The sequence below is a fragment of the Entelurus aequoreus genome, linkage group LG09 (assembly GCF_033978785.1).
Source record: "Entelurus aequoreus isolate RoL-2023_Sb linkage group LG09, RoL_Eaeq_v1.1, whole genome shotgun sequence".
Classification (NCBI taxonomy): domain Eukaryota; kingdom Metazoa; phylum Chordata; class Actinopteri; order Syngnathiformes; family Syngnathidae; genus Entelurus; species Entelurus aequoreus.
Window position 1 is genome coordinate 68,614,927 of NC_084739.1, and position 24,080 is coordinate 68,639,006.

Here is a 24,080-nt window from a genome sequence, read left to right on the forward strand (position 1 = left end):
GGTGTCTGTTACTACATTATATATATACTTGCAGTGTGTATATTGTACATATTACATATTGTTATGAAGGTGTCTGTTACTGCATTATATATATACTTGCAGTGTGTATATTGTACATATTACATATTGTTATGAAGGTGTCTGTTACTACATTATATATATACTTGCAGTGTGTATATTGTACATATTACATATTGTTATGAAGGTGTCTGTTACTACATTATATATATACTTGCAGTGTGTATATTGTACACATTACATATTGTTATGAAGGTGTCTGTTACTACATTATATATATATATATATATATATACTTGCAGTGTGTATATTGTACATATTACATATTGTTATGAAGGTGTCTGTTACTACATTATATATATACTTGCAGTGTGTATATTGTACATATTACATATTGTTATGAAGGTGTCTGTTACTACATTATATATATACTTGCAGTGTGTATATTGTACACATTACATATTGTTATGAAGGTGTCTGTTACTACATTATATATATATATATATATACTTGCAGTGTGTATATTGTACATATTACATATTGTTATGAAGGTGTCTGTTACTACATTATATATATACTTGCAGTGTGAATATTGTACATATTACATATTGTTATGAAGGTGTCTGTTACTACATTATATATATACTTGCAGTGTATATATTGTACATATTACATATTGTTATGAAGGTGTCTGTTACTACATTATATATATACTTGCAGTGTGTATATTGTACATATTACATATTGTTATGAAGGTGTCTGTTGCTACATTATATATATACTTGCAGTGTGTATATTGTACATATTACATATTGTTATGAAGGTGTCTGTTACTACATTATATATATATATATACTTGCAGTGTGTATATTGTACATATTACATATTGTTATGAAGGTGTCTGTTACTACATTATATATATACTTGCAGTGTGTATATTGTACATATTACATATTGTTATGAAGGTGTCTGTTACTACATTATATATATACTTGCAGTGTGTATATTGTACATATTACATATTGTTATGAAGGTGTCTGTTACTACATTATATATATATACTTGCAGTGTGTATATTGTACATATTACATATTGTTATGAAGGTGTCTGTTACTACATTATATATTTATATATATATATACTTGCAGTGTGTATATTGTACATATTACATATTGTTATGAAGGTGTCTGTTACTACATTATATATATATACTTGCAGTGTGTATATTGTACATATTACATATTGTTATGAAGGTGTCTGTTACTACATTATATATATACTTGCAGTGTGTATATTGTACATATTACATATTGTTATGAAGGTGTCTGTTACTACATTATATATATACTTGCAGTGTGTATATTGTACATATTACATATTGTTATGAAGGTGTCTGTTACTACATTATATATATACTTGCAGTGTGTATATTGTACATATTACATATTGTTATGAAGGTGTCTGTTACTACATTATATATATAATTGCAGTGTGTATATTGTACATATTACATATTGTTATGAAGGTGTCTGTTACTACATTATATATATACTTGCAGTGTGTATATTGTACATATTACATATTGTTATGAAGGTGTCTGTTACTACATTATATATATACTTGCAGTGTGTATATTGTACATATTACATATTGTTATGAAGGTGTCTGTTACTACATCATATATATACTTGCAGTGTGTATATTGTACATATTACATATTGTTATGAAGGTGTCTGTTACAACATTATATATATATATATATATATATATATATATATATATATATATATATATATATATATATATATATATATATATATATATATACTTGCAGTGTGTATATTGTACATATTACATATTGTTATGAAGGTGTCTGTTACTACATTATATATATATACTTGCAGTGTGTATATTGTACATATTACATATTGTTATGAAGGTGTCTGTTACTACATTATATATATATATACTTGCAGTGTGTATATTGTACATATTACATATTGTTATGAAGGTGTGTGTTACTACATTATATATATACTTGCAGTGTGTATATTGTACATATTACATATTGTTATGAAGGTGTCTGTTACTACATTATATATATACTTGCAGTGTGTATATTGTACATATTACATATTGTTATGAAGGTGTCTGTTACTACATTATATATATATATACTTGCAGTGTGTTTATTGTACATATTACATATTGTTATGAAGGTGTCTGTTACTACATTATATATATATATATACTTGCAGTGTGTATATTGTACATATTACATATTGTTATGAAGGTGTCTGTTACAACATTATATATATATATATACTTGCAGTGTGTATATTGTACATATTACATATTGTTATGAAGGTGTCTGTTACAACATTATATATATATATACTTGCAGTGTGTATATTGTACATATTACATATTGTTATGAAGGTGTCTGTTACTACATTATATATATATATACTTGCAGTGTGTTTATTGTACATATTACATATTGTTATGAAGGTGTCTGTTACTACATTATATATATATATATACTTGCAGTGTGTATATTGTACATATTACATATTGTTATGAAGGTGTCTGTTACTACATTATATATATATATATATACTTGCAGTGTGTATATTGTACATATTATGTTTGGTTCCCACAGCACGGAGCTCTGTACTCTTGTAAAAAGTCGAAAGACCAGCAAGCCAGCAGACAGACAACAACAAGTGAGAGGGGGGGGGGGGGGGGGGGGGTCTCTCGCAGGCTGGAGCTGAGGTGCTCAGCTGTTAGTTGGGGAATGAAATTGTCAGATAGTAAAAAAAAGAAAACACTGCCAGCCAAGGTGGCGCTGTAGAGCCCGAGCCAACAGGTGTGTCCAGAACCCCCCACACGGTGCATGTCTATTAGGGCTGACGTGCCGTCTGGCCTGGAACACACCACATTTACTTGTGCGTCTGACTGACAGCGGCTTAAGTGCGGCTCCAAAAATACAGATAGGAGGTGTCAAATACAACTCCTGCCTGCTGGGTTTGTCTAAGTCAGGCCTGGGCAATTCTTTTGACTCGGGGGCCACATTTAGAGAAAAAACATGTGTCTGGGGGCCGGTATATCTACAAAACCTCACAATAATGTCTGATTGAATGCTAAAAACGTTATGACAGACCGCCTTTAAAAAACGTAAGGGAATTTTAGATGTTTCTATGAAGGATAAAACACTGAGTATTGACAAAATATGGACATCACACCCCCTTTCCATCCACATATTTTACAATCAAGTGAAACGCAACCAAAATGTAACAAACGGTGAAATATGAACGTGAAGGGTATAAAATGAACCCACCGACAATCTGATGAATTTGATACATCGCAAAGCTTGAGAACTTTGTTGTGAAAATCTCCTTTCGCGTCTGTGGAAACGCTTCCCGCCCACACTGCTTGGTGCCATAGTAACTAATTAGATGACCATAGTAACTAATTAGATGACCATAGTAACTAATAAGATTACCATTGTAACTAATTAGATGACCATAGTAACTAATTAGATGGCCATTGTAACTAATTAGATGACCATAGTAACTAATTAGATTACCATTGTAACTAATTAGATTACCACAGTAACTCATTAGATGACCATAGTAACTAATTAGATTACCACTGTAACTAATTAGATTACCATAGTAACTAATTAGACTGTCGTAGTAACTAATTCGATTACCATTGTAACTAATTAGATTACCATAGTAACTAATTGTATGACCATAGTAACTAATTAGATGACCATAGTAACTAATTAGATTACCATTGTAACTAATGAGATTACCACTGTAACTAATTAGATTACTATAGTAACTAATTAGATGATCATATTAACTAATTAGATTACCATTGTAACTAATTAGATTACCATAGTAACTAATTATATGACCATAGTAACTAATTAGATGACCATAGTAACTAATTAGATTACCATTGTAACTAATTAGATTACCATAGTAACTAATTAGATGACCATAGTAACTAATTAGATTACGATTGTAACTAATTAGATTACTATAGTAACTAATTACATGATCATAGTAACTAATTAGATGACCATAGTAACTAATTAGATTACCATTGTAACTAATGAGATTACCACTGTAACTAATTAGATTACCATTGTAACTAATTAGATTACCATAGTAACTAATTGTATGACCTATGTAACTAATTAGATGACCATAGTAACTAATTAGATTACCATTGTAACTAATGAGATTACCACTGTAACTAATTAGATTACTATAGTAACTAATTAGATGATCAGATTAACTAATTAGATTACCATTGTAACTAATTAGATTACCATAGTAACTAATTAGATGACCATAGTAACTAATTAGATTACATTGTAACTTATTAGATTACCATTGTAACTAATTAGATTACCATAGTAACTAATTAGATGACCATAGTAACTAAGTAGATTACCATTGTAACTAATTAGGTTACTATTGTAACTAATTACATGATCATAGTAACTAATTCGATTACCACTGTAACCATTTCAATTACTATAGTAACTAATTAGATGACCATAGTAACTAATTAGATTACCATTGTAAATAATTAGATGACCATAGTAACTAATTAGATTACCATTGTAACTAATTAGATTACTATAGTAACTAATTAGATTACCATTGTAACTAATTAGTTTGCCATAGTAACTCATTCAATGACAATAGTTACTAATTAGATGACCATAGTAACTAATTAGATTACCGTTGTAACTAATTAGATGACCATAGTAACTAATTAGATGACCATAGTAACTAATTAGATTACTATAGTAACTAATTAGATGATCATAGTAACTAATTAGATTACCATTGTAACTAATTAGATTACATTTTAACTAATTAGATGACCATAGTAACTAATTAGATTACCATAGTAACTAATTAGATTACTATAGTAACTAATTAGATGATCATAGTAACTAATTAGATTACCATAGTAACTAATTAGATTACTATAGTAACTAATTAGATGATCATAGTAACTAATTAGATTACATTGTAACTAATTAGATGACCATAGTAACTAATTAGATTACCATAGTAACTAATTACATTACATTGTAACTAATTAGATTACCATAGTAACTAATTAGATTACTATAGTAACTAATTAGATGATCATAGTAAACTAATTAGATTACCATAGTAACTAATTAGATGATCATAGTAACTAATTAGATTACCATAGTAACTAATTATATTACCATAGTAACTAATTAGATTACTATAGTAACTAATTAGATGATCATAGTAACTAATTAGATTACCATTGTAACTAATTAGATTACATTGTAACTAATTAGATGACCATAGTAACTAATTAGATTACCATAGCAACTAATTAGATTACATTGTAACTAATTAGATTACCATAGTAACTAATTAGATTACCATAGTAACTAATTAGATTACTATAGTAACTAATTAGATGATCATAGTAACTAATTAGATTACCATAGTAACTAATTAGATTACCATAGTAACTAATTAGATTACCATAGTAACTGGTATATCATCCATAAGTGCAGATTCCAAGCATTGAAAGACTTAGTATACTTGAAGACTTCTGGTCATTAGAAAAGATGAGTGCACATCATAATGGCAGCTACACTTTACATCTTAAAGATGTCAAATAATTATTTGGGAATGTCCGGCGGGGCCAGATTGAAAAGCTCAACGGGCCGCATGTGGCCCCGCAGGCCTTAATTTGCCAGGTCTGGTCTAAGTCCACCAGGTGAGGGCATGGGAGTCATCTTTAGTTACACTTTAATCACCACACGCGCCAGAAGTCTCATATGTGGAATTATGAGGCGCTTTGTGCTACGGACTGGAGCAAAGTACACTAAAACACTAAAAAAAAAAATGCAGTAAAAGAGCTACTAAATTGACATTGCGCTAGTAATTCTTGCAGTTGTGAAAGTACAACTGCATGACATAGAACGCCTTCGCTGACCTTGTGTAGCTTCTTCTCATAGGACATATTAAAAACCTTTTTTAACCCTTTAACACATTTTACTCTCTTGTTGTTGCAATGACAACCGTTGTAATGCTAATCATGCTAGTCCACTTAAGTGACAGGTGAGTTCATGTAAAAAAAAAAACATATTTATGTATCATTTTAAAGCAGGGCTGGAAAAAAATGTACAACTCATGTGGTTAATTACAACAAATTTGCATTAATCATGTAGACCAGGGGTGTCAAACGTACGGCCCGGGGGCCGGATCAGGCCCGTAAACAGGTTTTAGCCGGCCCGCGGGATGAGTTTGCTAAGTATAAAAATGTACCTGAAATTTATGAATGAAAGAAACAGCTGTTTTAAATGTGTCCACTGGATGTCGCAATAGCAATTCTTTGTATCGTTGTAGATGATGCTATATATGTACAAAATAAACCACATAAGGTTAGTGCACCAGTCGAGGAAAATGATCAAACTACATAAATAACATACTGTAATTTGATATTGATATAAGTTTTTTATCTTGATAGATTGAAAATGAACACCAATGACTGATGAACATTACCATATAATTTATTCAGAAAATATAAGTAACAACAAATAAAGATAGAAGTCTATTAACTGCAACATGTAAGTGTAAAAAAACAACAACAACATGATTTCTACAATTTCAGAATGTACTTGTTCTGTTTTTAAACAAAGAAAACAATCTGAAGTTTGTCTATATTTTTAAGTTATCGTGCCGTGATTTTACCAGTCCGGCCCACTTGGGAGTAGATTTTTCTCCGTGTGGCCCCCGATCTAAAATGAGTTTGACACCCCTGATGTAGACACTTAAAGTTAATAAAGCAATTTATTTTGACTGAACAAGCTTTTTTTACCTTTTACACAACCCAAAAGCAGTGAAGTTGTCACGTTGTGTGAATGGTCAATAAAAAGAGAATACAACAAATCCTTTTCAACTTATATTCAATTGAATAGACTGCAAAGACAAGATATTTCAGGTTCACACTGACAAACTTTGTTATTTTTTGCAAATATTAGCTCACTTGGGATTTGTTGCCTGCGACATGTTTCAAAAAAGCTGGCACAAGTGGCAAAAAAGAGTGAGAAAGTCGAGGAATGCTCGTCAAAGACCTATTTGGAACATCCCACGGGTGAACAGGCTAATTGGGAACAGGTGGGTGCCATGATTGGGTGTAAAAGCAGCTTCCGTGAAATGCTCAGTCGTTCACAAACAAGGACGGGGGCGAGGGTCACCACTTTGTCAACAAATGCCTGAGCAAATTGTTTAAGAACAACATTTCTCAAGCAGCTATTGCAAGGAATTTAGGGATTTCACCATCTACGCTCCGTAAAATCATCAAAAAGTTCAGAGAATCTGGAGAAATCACTGCACGTAAGCCATGATATTACGCACCTTGGATCCCTCAGGCGCTACTGCATCAAAAAGTGACATCAGTGTGTAAAGGATATCACCACATGGGCTCAGGAACACTTCAGAAAACCACTGTCAGTCGCTACATTTGTAAGTGCAAGTTAAAACTCTACTATGCAAAGCCAAAGCCATTTATCAACAACACCCAGAAACGTCGCCGGCTTCGCTGGGCCCGAGCTCATATAAGATGGACTGATGCAAAGTGGGAAAGTGTTCTGTGGTCTGACGAGTCCACATTTCAAATTGTTTTTGGAAACTGTGGACGTTGTGTCCTCCGGACCAAAGAGGAAAATAAGCATCCGGATTGTTCTAGGGTGAAAGTGTAAAAGCCAGCATGTGTGATGGTATGGGGGTGTATTAGTGGCCAAGACATGGGTAACTTACACATCTGTGAAGGCACCATTAATGCTGAAAGGTACATACAGCTTTTGGAGCAACATATGTCGCCATCCAAGCAACGTTATCATGGACGCCCCTGCTTATTTCAACAAGACAATGCGGGTACTAGACTGGCCTGCCTGTAGTCCAGACATTGAAGGCTAAAATATGAGAAGGGAGACTGTTGAACAACTTAAGCTGTACATCAAGCAAGAATGGGAAAGAATTCCACTTCAAAAATGTGTCTCCTCAGTTCCCAAACCTTTACTGAGTGTTGTTAAAAGGAAAGGCCATGTAACACACTGGTAAAAATGCCTTTTTTGACATGTGTTGCTGCCATTCAAGTCTAACTTCATGATTATTTGCAGAAAAATAAGAAAGTTTCTCAGTGTGAACATGAAATATCTTGTCTTTGCAGTCTATTCAATTGAATATAAGTTGAAAAGGATTTGTTGTATTCTCTTTTTATTTACCATTTACACAACGTGACAACTTCACTGCTTTTGTACCTTGTGATCAGATCAGTGCATACGTCAGTACAACAATGAGAAACCTAAATAGGACATGGCCTGGAGGGACAGATCATTACAGTTGGTGCAAATAAATGACACGCATTCAAGTAAAATATAAAAAAAAAACATTCCTGGGTGACACTCTGACAATAAAATTGCTTTTAGGTATAAATACTGAGGTGTTTTCTTCAGGAAATGTTAATTATGCAAGCTGTGATTAATCATGATGAATAGAAATTCCAAAATGTGATTATTTGATTGAAAAAAATAATGATTTGACAGAATAATTTTAAAGCAAAGTCGGGATGTGTCGGGTGAGACGGGGATGGTTTGTTGTGATCCCAATATGCGGACCACAGCGGGAGGCAGTGTGCAGGTAAAAAGGTATGTCATGCTTAAACCAACAATGAACAAAAGGGAAAGGCAATGGCTATCCAATGAACTGGCTACAAAGTAAACAAACAGAATGCTGGACGACAGCAAAAACTTACGGCGTCCACAAAGTATATCCGTACATGACATGACGATCGACAATGTCCACACAAAGAAGGATAGCAACAACGTAAATAGCCTTTCTTGCTAACACAAAGCGGGTGCGCGGAATAGCGCTCAAAGGAAGACATGAAACCGCAACAAAACAGGAAGGGCCACCAAAATAACAGCGCGAGACAAAAATTAAAGCACTACACACAGGAAAACGCCAACAAACTCAAAATATGTCACGACGACCTGGTGGAGTTTCATTTTTTGAACGTTTCCTGCTGGCGGTGTGACTCTGGATTTATTTATTTTTATGAAAAAAAAAAGTTATTTGCCTCAAAAAAGGTTGAAAAACACTGCATCAAGGACAAAAAATAACAATTGAATTAAATTGAGTGACGTCATAAATCACAATAAATGTATGCATTTGGATTATTGCCATTTTAGTCACAGCATGGAACGTTAATCTTTGGAAGAGACAAAAAAGTTGACATAAATAAGGATAGTTACCTGGTTTAGTAGCAGACAGGAAGGTAGCAAACAGTCGGTTGTGATGCTAGCCAGGTTAGCTTGCACAAGTTAAATAAACAGCATTTCAAAAATATGAAGTTTGCGTCCATAGAAGTGTGGAAGGTCGTATGAATAAACTTGTGTAAAGAACCATGTAGATACCGGGAAGGCGTCAAAGTAGCAGCCCGGCGGCAGGCGGTGCTTCCCGGGCAAGACGAGGCTGTCCGGTCCGTTACCTCGTCAGCCGGGGACTGAGCGTCAAGTAAGGAAAAGACGTGCTAAAAAAACGAAAAATGCTCCACAATAAATCTTAACTTGTAGTTGTAGACAACCACCACTAATAGTAATAATAATAATAATAATAATAATAATAATTGACTACCTCCAACTACTAAGTGCGACCTCCGAAGACTTCTCTCACTCCCACGTTCTGTCCGGCTCCAGCGGGGCGGAGCACTAACCGTGATTTCTTCCACCTTGAAGTATTACAACATTTTCATCCAAAATGTTACTGTATTTACCACAAATATAATCATTAATGTAGCGGCGGGCAACATTTTTCCCCCGGTTTTGTTCGTTTTCCGGGAACGCCTTCTCGCTTGCCGTAGAGATGACGTCATCAGGAATGACCTGTTTTTGCTTCTTTTCTCTTTTTTTTTTTACTTTAAAGCAATACATCGAAAAACGAGCTGGATAGTCTCAAATTCCGGAATCTAAAAATACATGCATATAAAATGTGTGTTTTATCCAATATGTTACTGTGTTTAGCACAAATATAATAGATCATGTGATGTTATGAGTTAGGGAATGTTAGAACTACACTACCCAGCATGCAACAGTAGTGACGAGCATGAAGTGTTGTTGTTTGTCGCCGTGCCGGCAGCTACAATATGGTTATGAGCGCGTTGTGTGAGTAAACGTTGAGAACTCAGCCAACACGCCTTGTCTGCATTATTTATAATTAGACAGACAACACATAATATAGCAGCGGCCACGTTTTTCCCCGGTTTTGTTCGTTTTCCGGGAACGCCTTCTCACTGGCCGTAGAGACGACGTCATCAGGAATTACTTTTTTTTTCTTTTTTTTTAGTTTAAAGCAATACATAAAAAAAAGAGCTGGATTAGTCTCAAATTCCGGATTATAAAAATACATGCATGGAAAATGTGTGTTTTACTGAATTATAGGATATGTAAGATAAGTAGCTAGTATTTTTGAGCTGAACCGAACTGAATTGGGAAAGTGTAACTGTCAGTTTTAACCACTAGAGGGAGGCATTTCACCTTCATAATCAGGCGTTCTCTGAGAGTTAGAGCCTCAGTTTAGTTATATTGTTGGATACTTTTTTTTACATGTAACTATTTTTTATTTTGTACTTCTAAGACTAAAAAAATTGTAAAAAAATAAATAAAATAAGTATACATACATTTTATATATTTTTTATTTATAGAATGTATTTGTAGATATTACTTTGTTTTTTTTGTTGTGTCTTTCTTTTGGGGGGGGGTGGTATTGGTGGGATATAAACAAAAATATTTTGACATTTAGGGCAGACAATAGATATATGATCTATGTGAATATGATGTAATGGATAGGAATGTCTGATGCTGGATGTCAATAAAAATAAAATGAAAAAATAAAATAAACATTGCCTTCTTTCTTTAGCTGTATTTATACCACATAAGATACCTTTGCTAAAAAAGGACAAAGGGTGGTTAGCTAGTCCGCATTGAAAATGTCAGGCTCCAATAGTATTGTTTTAGCTTCAACTTAAAACTTTTCCATTCAACATTACCAGGAACCTTTTTACCTGTTTCAAATAATTGGTGATCTGTGTTGTTATTGTTAATTCATCGAATTAAGGCTGACGACGTGTGAGGAGTGGTATGTTTTAACATTGCAGTAATGTTAATAAACTGACAATGTGCCATTATAGAGGTGGTATAGTGGTTTTCACTGAGGGCCACATGGCAATTATGTTTGGCCCCAGAGGGCCGCTTCTAACAGTGAATACTATTATTACACCATTTTTTTAATGCATTTTATTAGTTTTGTTGGGGGTTTTTTAACTAAAATGTAAATAAAATATGGTAAGTTGCAATAATTTTACCTCAAAATGTAGTGTATATTACTGTAAATGGAAAAACAGTACTGCTGTTTTTATGGTAAAATATATATAAATTTTAAAAAAAGGCAGCTCAGTTACCAGAATTTTACTGTAAAATGTACTTTTGTTTTTTACTGTAAATATAAATAAATAAATAAAAAACATTAAAATTTTGGCACCTGAGCTGTCAGTTTGTTTGTTTTATGACACAATTTTTTATGCCTTTTATTAGTATATTTTTTAAAAGCTAAAATGTAAAAAAAAAAAAAAATATGGTAAGTTGCAATAATTTCACCTCAAAATGTAGTGTATATTACTGTCAATGGAAAAACTGTACTGCTGTTTTTATGGTTAAAAAATAAAAACAATTAAAAAAAAGCAGCTCAGTTGCCAGAATTTTACTGTAAAATCTACATTTGTTTTTTACTGTAAATAAAACAACTGCAATTTTACAGTCACATTTTGGCACCTGAGCTGCCAATTTGTTAGTTGTTGTTTTTTTAACCGCAAATCAACAAGTGTAGATAATTTGGTGTATTACTGTAAATGTCAAAACGGAACCAGAGTTTATTACGGTAAAGTTTTTTTCATTTATTAGAAAAATGCTGTAAAAACCCCAGTAAATTTCACAATTTGACCATGAAATCTATTGATACTTTTACATTGCACAATTTGATGGATAACTTGCTTTGAAATCATCATTATTAGTATTTATTTCTATTTAAAAACGTTTGGAATGTTTTAGCATACATTTTTGCATAATTAGACAATATTTAAGTTAACATCAATTGCAATTACATGGATTTTTCTCCCAAAATAGAAAGAAATAATACACTTAGTAACAAAGTTACAGCACTTTATTGATACTTATTATTTCCGGGCTTTGAAGGGCCAAATAAAAGGAAGTGGCGGGCCACATCTGGCCCCACCGGGCCTCGAGTTGGACACCTGTGCTCTATTAGATCCCATTTGTTTTAAGTGCAGGTGAGATAAATACTGCAAAATGAGAAGAAAAAACACAAAGATAATGACGATGGACGACTTATTCATCACCTTGTGTGTGAAGATGATACACTAGGGAAGAAGGTGCTGCCCCTAGTGTTTTGGAGTGTGCACCGCACCTTTTTTTGTGTGTACAGACTCATACACAATTCTAGTGAGGTAAACAATAGGTGAGTAGAGACTGAGGAACAATGAAGCGAGGGATCTGTGTCCTTCCCTGACGTAACCAGACACTCTCATGATGAAGACTGTACACTCTCATGATGAAGACTGTACACTCTCATGATGAAGACTGTACACTGTAAGTGTTCTTGTTCCCATTTGCCCTCGTTAGCAGGGACGCTGGACACCACTCAAGTTGTCGATAAGCACTAAATTATTCACTCAGAAGGTGAATGGAGGACCAGTAATTTAAGAGCCTCTTGTCGGTCGTCCCAATGCGGAACACAAGTACAAAAGCCAAAAGCAGTGACGTTGTCACGTTGTGTAAATGCTAAATGAAAAGAGAATACAACAAATTATTTTCAACTTATATTTAGGGATGTCCGATAATATCGGACATATTATCGGCCGATAAATGAGTTAAAATGTAATATCGGAAATTATCGGTATCGTTTTTTTTATTATCTGTATCGTTTTTTTTTTTTTTTTTTATTAAATCAACATAAAAAACACAAGATACACTTACAATTAGTGCACCGACCCAAAAAACCTCCCTCCCCTCATTTATTTCTGTTATCAATATTCTGCTTCCTACATTATATATCAATATATATCAATACAGTCTGCAAGGGATACAGTCCGTAAGCACACATGATTGTGCGTGCTGCTGCTCCACTAATAGTACTAACCTTTAACAGTTAATTTTACTCATTTTCATTCATTACTAGTTTCTATGTAACTGTTTTTATATTGTTGTACTTTCTTTTTTTATTCAAGAAAATGTTTTTAATTTAGTTATCTTATTTTTTAATTTTTTTTTAAAAAGGACCTTATCTTCACCATACCTGGTTGTCCAAATTAGGCATAATAATGTGTTAATTCCAAGACTGCATATATCGGTTGATATCGGTATCGGTTGATATCGGTATCGGTAATTAAAGAGTTGGACAATATCGGAATATCGGGTATCGGCAAAAAGCCATTATCCGACATCCCTACTTATATTCAATTGAATAGACTGCAAAGACAAGATATTTTATGTTCAAACTGCAAAACTTGGTTGTTTTTTTTTTGCTCATTTGGAATTTGTTGCCTGCGACATGTTTCAAAAAAAGCTGGCACAAGTGGCAAAAAAGAGTGAGAAAGTTGAGGAATGCGCGTCAAAGACTTATTTGGAACATCCCACAGGTGAACAGGCTAATTGGGAACAGGTGGGTGCCATGATTGGGTATAAAAGCAGCTTCCGTGAAATGCTCAGTCGTTCACAAACAAGGACGGGGGTGAGGGTCACCACTTTGTCGACAAATGCCTGAGCAAATTGTTGAAGAACAACATTTCTCAACAAGGAATTTAGGTATTTCACCATCTACGCTCCGTAATATCATCAAAAGGTTCTGAGAATGTGGAGAAATCGCTGCACGTAAGCCATGATATTACACACCTTGGATCCCTCAGGCGCTACTGCATCAAAAAGCCACATCAGTGTGTAAAGGATATCACCACATGGGCTCAGGAACACTTCAGAAACCCACTGTCAGTAACCACAGTTGGTCGCTACATCTCTAAGTGCAAGTTAAAACTCCACTATTTAGAGCCAAAGCCATTTTATCAACAACACCCAGAATTGCCGCCGGCTTCGCTGGGCCCCGAGCTCATCTAAGATGGACTGATGCAAAGTGGGAAAGTGTTCTGTGGTTCTGACGAGTCCACATTTCAAATTGTTTTTGGAAACTGTGGACCAAAGAGGAAAAGAAGCATCCGGGTTGTTCTAGGGCAGGGGTCGGCAACCCAAAATGTTGAAAGAGCCATATTGGAGCAAAAATACAAAAACAAATCTGTCTGGAGCCGCAAAAAATTAAAAGCCATATTACATACAGATAGTGTGTCATGAGATATAAATTGACCTAGTACAGGGGTCGGCAACCCAAAATGTTGAAAGAGCCATATTGGACCAAAAATACAAAAACAAACTGTCTGGAGCCGCAAAAAATTAAAAGCCATATTACATACAGATAGTGTGTCATGATATATAAATTGAATTAAGATGACTTAAAGGAAACTAAATGACCTCAAATATAGCTACAAATGAGGCATAATGCTGCAATATGTACATACAGCTAGCCTAAATAGCATGTTAGCATCGATTAGCTTGCAGTCACGCACTGACCAAATATGTCTGACTAGCACTCCACACAAGTCAATAACATCAACAAAACTCACCTTTGTGCCTTCACGCACAACGTTAAAAGTTTGGTGGACAGAATGAGACGGAAAAAGAAGTGGCATAAAACACGTCCTAGAAAGTCGGAGAAAGTTATACTTTTAAGCAAACTACGGTGAGTTCAAGGACCGCCAAAATTAGTAGGACAAAACGGCGCTCGCCAAATACTCGAATCAGTGAAGCATGTTTAATATAAACAGTGTGCTTTATAACAATTAGGGAGGTTTGCGTCATGTTTGTCCTCCTACGGAAACCATATTAAAACAAAAACTTTTTTTTTTTCCTCATCTTTTTCCATTTTTCATACATTTTTGAAAAAGCTCCTGAGAGCCACTAGGGCGGCGCTAAAGAGCCGCATGCGGCTCTAGAGCCGCGGGTTGCCGACCCCCGTTCTAGGGTGAAAGTGTAAAAGGCAGCATGTGTGATGGTATGGGGGTGTATTAGTGGCCAAGACATGGGTAACTTACACATCTGTGAAGGCACCATTAATGCTGAAAGGTACATACAGCTTTTGGAGCAACATATCTTGTTATCATGGACGCCCCTGCTTATTTCAGCAAGACGATGCCAAGCCAGGCGTTACAACAGCGTGGCTTCGTAGTAAAAGAGTGCGGGTACTAGACTGACCTGCCTGTAGTCCAGACATTGAAGGCTAAAATATGAGAAGGGAGACTGTTGAACAACTTAAGCTGTACATCAAGCAAGAATGGGAAAGAATTCCACTTCAAAAATGTGTCTCCTCAGTTCCCAAACCTTTACTGAGTGTTGTTAAAAGGAAAGGCCATGTAACACACTGGTGAAAATGCCTTTTTTGCCATGTGTTGCTGCCATTAAATTCTAAGTTGATGATTATTGAATGGGGCGCTCCAGTCACCCGCCGCCACATTCCACACCTCCCAGCATCTTCACCCTCCTCAGCGTTGAAGAGCTGCCTTCAGTCAGCATGTTCACACTCACATTTCTAACACACCACCACCTCACCCCCACACGGGTGTCACAGTCTGCCGTGTCAAAGTCAAGCCGGCGATGAGAACGTTTATTACCCACGCTGCACAGATTGCAGGCGTACCCTTCACAAGGGTGAACTGAACGATGGCGTTTTCGGTTTATGTCCCCGCCCCCCCCCCCCCCCTCTCCTATTACGCCAAATGAGGTACTTGTGCGTCACGTGACCGCTGCACCCGCCACTTGTGTCCAATATGAGGGGTGTGACTGTCTAACTCAGCAGGAGAAAGGACCGGGGCAGACCGGAGGAGCTTACCCAAACTAAACACGCATCAAGGAACTGTAAATGGTAAATAAAAAGAGAATACAACAAATCCTTTTCAACTTATATTCAATTGAATAGACTGCAAAGACAAGATATTTCATGTTCACACTGAGAAACTTTGGTATTTTTGTGCAAATAATGGCAATGGCAATTGCAAAAAGGGCATTTTTACCAGTGTGTTACATGGCCTTTCCTTTTAACAACACTCAGTAAAGGTTTGGGAACTGAGGAGACACATTTTTGAAGTGGAATTATTTCCCATTCTTGCTTGATGTACAGCTTAAGTTGTTCAACAGTCTCCCTTCTCATATTTTAGCCTTCAATGTCTGGACTACAGGCAGGCCAGTCTAGTACCCGCATTGTCTTGTTGAAATAAGCAGGGGCGTCCATGATAACGTTGCTTGGATGGCGACATATGTTGCTCCAAAAGCTGTATGTACCTTTCAGCATTAATGGTGCCTTCACAGATGTGTAAGTTACCCATGTCTTGGCCACTAATACACCCCCATACCATCACACATGCTGCCTTTTACACTTTCACCCTAGAACATTCCGGATGCTTCTTTTCCTCTTTGGTCCACAGTTTCCAAAAACAATTTGAAATGTGGACTCGTCAGACCACAGAACACTTTTCCACTTTGCATCAGTCCATCTTAGATGAGCTCGGGGCCCAGCGAAGCCGACAACGTTTCTGGGTGTTGTTGATAAATGGCTGTGGCTTTGCATAGTAGAGTTTTAACTTGCACTTACAGATGTAGCGACCAACTGTGGTTACTGACAGTGGTTTTCTGAAGTGTTCCTGAGCCCGTGTGGTGATGTCCTTTACACACCGATATGGCTTTTTGATGCAGTACCTCCTGAGGGATCCAAGGTGTGTAATATCATGGCTTACGTGCAGTGATTTCTCCACATTCTCAGAACCTTTTGATGATATTACGGAGCGTAGATGGTGAAATACCTAAATTCCTGGTTGAGAAATGTTGTTCTTCAACAATTTGCTCAGGCATTTGTTGACAAAGTGGTGACCCTCGCCCCCGTCCTTGTTTGTGAACGACTGAGCATTTCATGGAAGCTGCTTTTGTACCCAATCATGGCACCCACCTGTTCCCAATTAGCCTGCTCACCTGTGGGATGTTCCAAATAAGTCTTTGACGAGCATTCCTCAACTTCCTCTCTCTTTTTTGCCACTTGTGCCAGCTTTTTTTAATCAAATTCCAAATGAGCTAATATTTGCAAAAAATAACAAATTATCCCAGTGTGAACATGAAATATCTTGTCTTTGCAGTCTATTCAATTGAATATAAGTTGAAAAGTATTTGTTGTAGTCTCTTTTTATTTAGCATTTACACAACGTGACAACTTCACTGCTTTTTGGGGTTTTGTACATATTTAATCCATGAAGTGACCATTTTAAAACAAACATGAATCTTCTTTTAATTACTGACACTGACTCACTCGCCTCAAATGCAAATGTACCACCAAAGTTCAGAATAGAAGCAGCTCTGAAACACTCGTGTGAGGATGATGATGGTGCGTGTGCTTCTAAAGTCAACATGCTCTAATGAACGTGGTGTTGAGGGCAGGCCTGGCCCTAACCAATCTGGCGCCCTAGGCAAGATTTTAGGTGGCGCCCCAAGCCCCCCCCCCCCCCCCCCCCACGTTAACGTTAACCTACCTGCTACCTCTGTCTTTTTCTCGTTTCTCCTCTTCTTTTCTCTTGTTTCTTCCCTGGGCACCTGACAGTTTTGGCCGTTTTGACATCTTGTGTTGATTTTTTGATATGGTAAGAGTCATGATACGGGAAGGGAGGGGGGCATTGTGCGGGGGGATGGGGGGGGGCGTAATGTTGTAACAAATAATATTTCTATTAAATAGGCTTTACTTTGCATTTTAATTAACGTGGGATTATTTTTTTGTATTTAGAAATAATAGTACCAACTTCTTTTTTTTTTCTCCAACATTTGTGGCACTGGCGTGGCGCCCCCTGATGGACGGCGTCCTTAGCATTTGCCTATACGGCCTATGCCACGGGCCGGCCCTGGTTGAGGGTCATGTGACCACATGTTGGTACGGCACACCAAGTCTCGTTCGGTCTCTATCAGCACATTTATGTCCCTTTTTTTCCCCCGTGGACTGTAATTCCTTTAGCTTGATGGCGTCGTAAAATCCATGCATTCATTGAAGATTAAATACGGTGCTTGGTCTTTATTAGCTAGACTCATCCTGACATTTACTGACTCCATTAAATAAGTCTGATGGCGTCATTACAGTTAGCATCTCCCCAGGGGGGACTCACGCTAATTTGTGAGGAAAGGGATATCAGTTTAATCATGTAGACATACAGTATCACTCTGGGCTAAAGATGGATTCATGGTAGCCCGTAAGGACCAGATGAGTAGCCCGCTGGCCTGTTCTAAAAAATAGCTCAAATAGCAGCACTTACCAGTGAGCTGCCTCTAATTTTTAAATTTTAATTATTTACTAGCAAGCTGGTCTCGCTTTGCCCAACATTTTTAATTCTAAAAGAGACAAAACTCAAATAGAATTTGAAAATCCAAGAAAATATTTTAAAGACTTGGTCTTCACTTGTTTAAAGAAATTCATTATTTTTTTTACTTTGTTTCTTATAACTTTCAGAAAGACAATTTTAGAGAAAAAATGCAACCTTAAAAATGATTTTAGGATTTTTAAACACATATACCTTTTTACCTTTTAAATTCCTTCCTCTTCTTTCCTGACAATTTAAATCAATGTTCAAGTAAATTACTTGTTTTTATTGTAAATAATAATAAATACATTTTAATTTAATTATTCATTTTAGCTTCTGTTTTTTTGACGAAGAATATTTGTGAAATATTTCTTCAAACTTATTATGATTAAAATTCCAAAAAAAAAATTCTGGCAAATCTAGAAAATCTGTAGAATCAAATGTAAATCTTATTTCAAAGTCTTTTGAATTTATTTTAAAATTTTTGTTCTGGAAAATCTAGAAGAAATAATGATTTGTCTTTGTTAGAAATATAGCTTGGTCCAATTTGTTATATATTCTAACAAAGTGTAGATTGGAGTTTAACCTATTTAAAAAATGTCATCAAAATTCTAAAATTAATCTTAATCAGGAAAAATTACTAATGATGTTCCATAAATTCTTTTTTTCATTTTTTTCAAAAACATTCGAATTAGCTAGTTTTTCTCTTCTTTTTTTCGGTTGAATTTTGAATTTTAAAGAGTCGAAATTGAAGATAAACTATGTTTCAAAATGTAATTGTCATTTTTTTTCGTGTTTCTCCTCTTTTAAACCGTTCAATTAAGTGTAAATATCATTAATTATTAATAATAACATAGAGTTAAAGGTAAATTGAGCAAATTGGCTATTTCTGGCAATTTATTTAAGTGTGTATCAAACTAGTAGCCCTTCGCATTAATCAGTACCCAAGAAGTAGCTCTTGGTTTCAAAAAGGTTGGTGACCCCTGATGTAGATAATGACACTCTAACTTGATGAGGCAATTCCTGGAGGAATTTGGTGCTCCGATGCTGAAGTTGAAGTGAAATGCTGACAGAATGTAGTATGAATGTAAGAATAGTTTGAATGTTGAAGAGTTTGAATTTCCAGGAAAACGGGAATTTGGTTTGGAACTTGGGAAAGTGTCAGTTTGAATGTCCAGTATGAGTGGAATGTGTTGATGTTGGAATGGTTTGAATAGGTTGAAAAATGTGGGAATTGTGCAACTTTTAAAACTGTCCCATTGATTACAATGGGAACTTCCTGGAAATTTTGGGAAAAGCAGGATTTTTTTGAAAAGTATTAGGAGCATGAATATCCTGAATGTCCTGAATTGGTTGGTGTTGGAATTGTTTAAATCGGTCAAGAAATGTTGAAGTAGTAACAGTTTTTTAACTGAAAAATGGTAGTATGGAATTTCGGGAAAAACGGGAATTTTTCATGTTCTTAAACCAACTTGTTTTTTTGTCCTGACTAAGAGGAATGTTTTGACAGTGGAACGCTTGAAATGGGTTGGAAAATGTGAAAGGAGTCATCGCACTAATAAAGGTTGGAAAAATCAGGAATTCCTGGAAATTTGTGTAACGTGGAAAAATAGTTGTTGAATGAGGAAAATGTCCTATTCATTTCAATGGGAATTTCATGGAAATTTGGGAATTTTTGGGGAAAGTTATTTTAAAAAATGTGAATCGTCTGAACGATTTGAAATGGTTGGTGTTGGACATTTTCAAATCAGTCGAGAAATGTTGAAGTAGTAACATTTTGAACTGATGAAATGGTATTACAGAATTCCTGGAATTTCGGGAAAAGCTGCAATTTTTCCAGTTCAAAAAAACAACTTTGTGTTTTGTTCTGATTAAGAGGAATGATTTGACTGTGGAACGGTTGAAGTGGGTTGAAAAATGTGGAAGGAGTAGTCACCAGACAAAAGGGTGAAAAATGCATTTGAAAAAAAGGGAATTCTGTGAATTCCTGGAAAAAAATTTAACTTGGAAAAATGACATTTTGAATGTCCAGTTGAATATGTTGAAGGTGGAATTGGTTGAAAAATGTGGAAAAGGTGGAAGTTTGAAAAATGGCCAATTCATATTGAATGGGAAAAATGTCCCGGAAAACCTGGTAATCTGGGAAATCTGGGAATTATTGGAATTTGTCAAGGGAAATCCTGCGATTTCCGAATAGGCTGATCAGTTTGAACTTGGAACGCTTTGAATCGGATAAAATATGTGGGAGTTGTGAAACTTAGAAAAATGTCCCATTCATTTCAATGGTAATTTCATGGAAATTTGGGAATTTTGGGAAAAGAGGGATTTTTTGGGGAAAATTAAATAAAAGAAATAAGAAAAAAAAAGTGAATGCTCTGAATGATTGGTGTTGGAATTTTGCAAATCGGTCGAGAAATGTTGAAGTAGTAACATTTTGAACTGATGAAATGGTATTACGGAATTCCTGGAATTTTGGGAAAAGTTGCAATTTTTCCAGTTCAAAAAAACAACTTTGTGTTTTGTTCTGATTAAGAGGAATGATTTGACTGTGGAACGGGGATGAAAAATGTGGAAGGAGTAGTCGACAGGAAGAAAGGGTAAAAAAGGCATTTGAAAAAATTCCGGGAATTCCTGGAATTTTTTTGAACTTGGAAAAATTATGTTTTTAATGTCCAGAATGGTGGAATGTGTTGAAGGTGGAATGGTTTGAATTGGTGTGGGAATTGCGGAAGTTTGAAAAATGGATAATTCATTTTGAATGGGGAAAATGTCCCTAAAGACTGGGAATTCTCGGAAATCCGGGAATTTTTTTTTATAATTGTTGAAAAGGAGCACACAATTCCTGAACAGGCTGAACAGTTTGAAGTTCGAACGTTTTGAATCGGATAAAAAATGTGGGAGTTGGGAAACTTAGAAAAATGTCCCATTTATTTCAATGGGAATTTCATGGAAATTTGGGAAATTCGGGAAAAGAAGGATTTTTTTGGAAAATTATTTTTAAAAAAGTGAATGTTCTGAATGAGTTGAAATGGTTGCTGTTGGAATTTTTCAAATCGGTCGAGAAATTTTGAAGTAGTAACATTTATAATTGGGAAATGGTATTACGAAATTCCTGGAATTTCGGGAAAAGCTGCAATTTTTCCAGTTCAAAAATCTACTTTTGTGTTTTGTTCTGATTAAGAGGAATGATTTGACTGTGGAACGGGGTTGAAAAATGTGGAAGGAGTAGTCGACAGGAAAAAGGGTAAAAAAAAGGCATTTGAAAAAATTCTGGGAATTCCTGGAATTTTTTGAACTTGGAAAAATGATATTTTGAATGTCCTGAATGGTGGAATGTGTTGAAGGTGGAATGGTTTGAATTGGTTGAAAAATGTGAAAAATGGTGGAAGTTTGAAAAATGGCCAATTCATTTTGAATGGGGAAAAATGTCCCGGAAATCTGGGAAATCTAGGAATTTTTGCGACTTGTCAAGGTGAAAGCCTGCGATTCCCGAATAGGCTGATCAGTTTGAAGTTGGAAGGCTTTGAATCGGATAAAAAATGTGGGAGTTGTGGAATTTAGAAAAATGTCCCATTCATTTCAATGGGAATTTCATGGAAATTTGGGAATTTCGGGAAAAGAGGGATTTCGGGGGAAAATGATTTAAAAAAAAAAGTGAATGAGTTGAAAGGGTTGGTGTTGGAATTTTTCAAACCAGTCGAGAAATGTTGAAGTAGTGACATTTTGAATTGATGAAATGGTATTACGGAATTCCTGGAATTTCGGGAAAAGCTGCAATTTTTCCAGTTCAAAAAAACAACTTTGTGTTTTGTCCTGATTAAGAGGAATGATTTGACTGTGGAACGGGGTTGAAAAATGTGGAAGGAGTAGTCGACAGACAAAAGGGTAAAAAAGGCATTTGAAAAAATTCTGGGAATTCCTGGAATTTTTTGAACTTGGAAAAATGATATTTTGAATGTCCTGAATGGTGGAATGTGTTGAAGGTGGAATGGTTTGAATTGGTGTGGGAATTGCGGAAGTTTGAAAAATGGATAATTCATTTTGAATGGGGAAAATGTCCCTAAAGACTGGGAATTCTCCGAAATCCGGGAATTTTTTTATAATTATTGAAAAGGAGCACACAATTCCTGAACAGGCTGAACAGTTTGAAGTTCGAACGCATTGAATCGGATAAAAAATGTGGGAGTTGGGAAACGTAGAAAAATGTCCCATTTATTTCAATGGGAATTTCATGGAAATTTGGGAAATTCGGGAAAAGAAGGATTTTTTTGGAAAATTATTTTTAAAGATGTGAATGTTCTGAATGAGTTGAAATGGTTGCTGTTGGAATTTTTCAAATCGGTCGAGAAATGTTGAAGTAGTAACATTTATAATTGGGAAATGGTATTACGAAATTCCTGGAATTTCGGGAAAAGCTGCAATTTTTCCAGTTCAAAAATCTACTTTTGTGTTTTGTTCTGATTAAGAGGAATGATTTGACTGTGGAACGGGGTTGAAAAATGTGGAAGGAGTAGTCGACAGACAAAAGGGTAAAAAAGGCATTTGAAAAAATTCTGGGAATTCCTGGAATTTTTTGAACTTGGAAAAATGATATTTTGAATGTCCTGAATGGTGGAATGTGTTGAAGGTGGAATGGTTTGAATTGGTTGAAAAATGTGAAAAATGGTGGAAGTTTGAAAAATGGCCAATTCATTTTGAATGGGGAAAAATGTCCCGGAAATCTGGGAAATTTGGGAATTTTTGCGACTTGTCAAGGTGAAAGCCTGCGATTCCCGAATAGGCTGATCAGTTTGAAGTTGGAAGGCTTTGAATCGGATAAAAAATGTGGGAGTTGTGGAATTTAGAAAAATGTCCCATTCATTTCAATGGGAATTTCATGGAAATTGGGGAATTTCGGGAAAAGAGGGATTTTGGGGGAAAATGATTTTTAAAAAAAGTGAATGAGTTGAAAGGGTTGGTGTTGGAATTTTTCAAATCAGTCGAGAAATGTTGAAGTAGTAACATTTTGAATTCATGAAATGGTATTACGGAATTCCTGGAATTTCGGGAAAAGCTGCAATTTTTCCAGTTCAAAAAAACAACTTTGTGTTTTGTCCTGATTAAGAGGAATGATTTGACTGTGGAACGGGGTTGAAAAATGTGGAAGGAGTAGTCGACAGACAAAAGGGTAAAAAAGGCATTTGAAAAAATTCTGGGAATTCCTGGAATTTTTTGAACTTGGAAAAATGATATTTTGAATGTCCTGAATGGTGGAATATGTTGAAGGTGGAATGGTTTGAATTGGTTGAAAAATGTGAAAAATGGTGGAAGTTTGAAAAATGGCCAATTCATTTTGAATGGGGAAAAATGTCCCGGAAATCTGGGAAATCTGGGAATTTTTGCGACTTGTCAAGGTGGAAGCCTGCGATTCCCGAATAGGCTGATCAGTTTGAAGTTGGAAGGCTTTGACTCGGATAAAAAATGTGGGAGTTGTGGAA

At 35.4% G+C, this 24,080-nt stretch overlaps 2 protein-coding genes across 8 annotated transcripts in view; both read right to left on the bottom strand.

Annotated features, from left to right (window-relative positions):
* Window positions 1–9,941, bottom strand: part of LOC133657655 (serine-rich coiled-coil domain-containing protein 2-like) — a 137,642-nt gene extending 127,701 nt beyond the window's left edge. For 6 of the 7 annotated variants that reach the window (XM_062059239.1, XM_062059238.1, XM_062059236.1 and 3 more), the window contains exons 1-2: window positions 9,738–9,941; window positions 9,356–9,633 (exon numbers count right to left, since the gene is read on the bottom strand). The gene's annotated coding sequence lies outside the window, so the exon portion shown is untranslated. The remainder of the gene's footprint in view (window positions 1–9,355; window positions 9,634–9,737) is intronic. The other variant, XM_062059237.1, reaches the window with a different exon arrangement.
* LOC133657656 (glutamate receptor ionotropic, delta-1-like) overlaps window positions 1–24,080 on the bottom strand; it is a 1,080,304-nt gene that overhangs the window by 414,990 nt on the left and 641,234 nt on the right. The gene's annotated exons all lie outside the window — the stretch shown is intronic.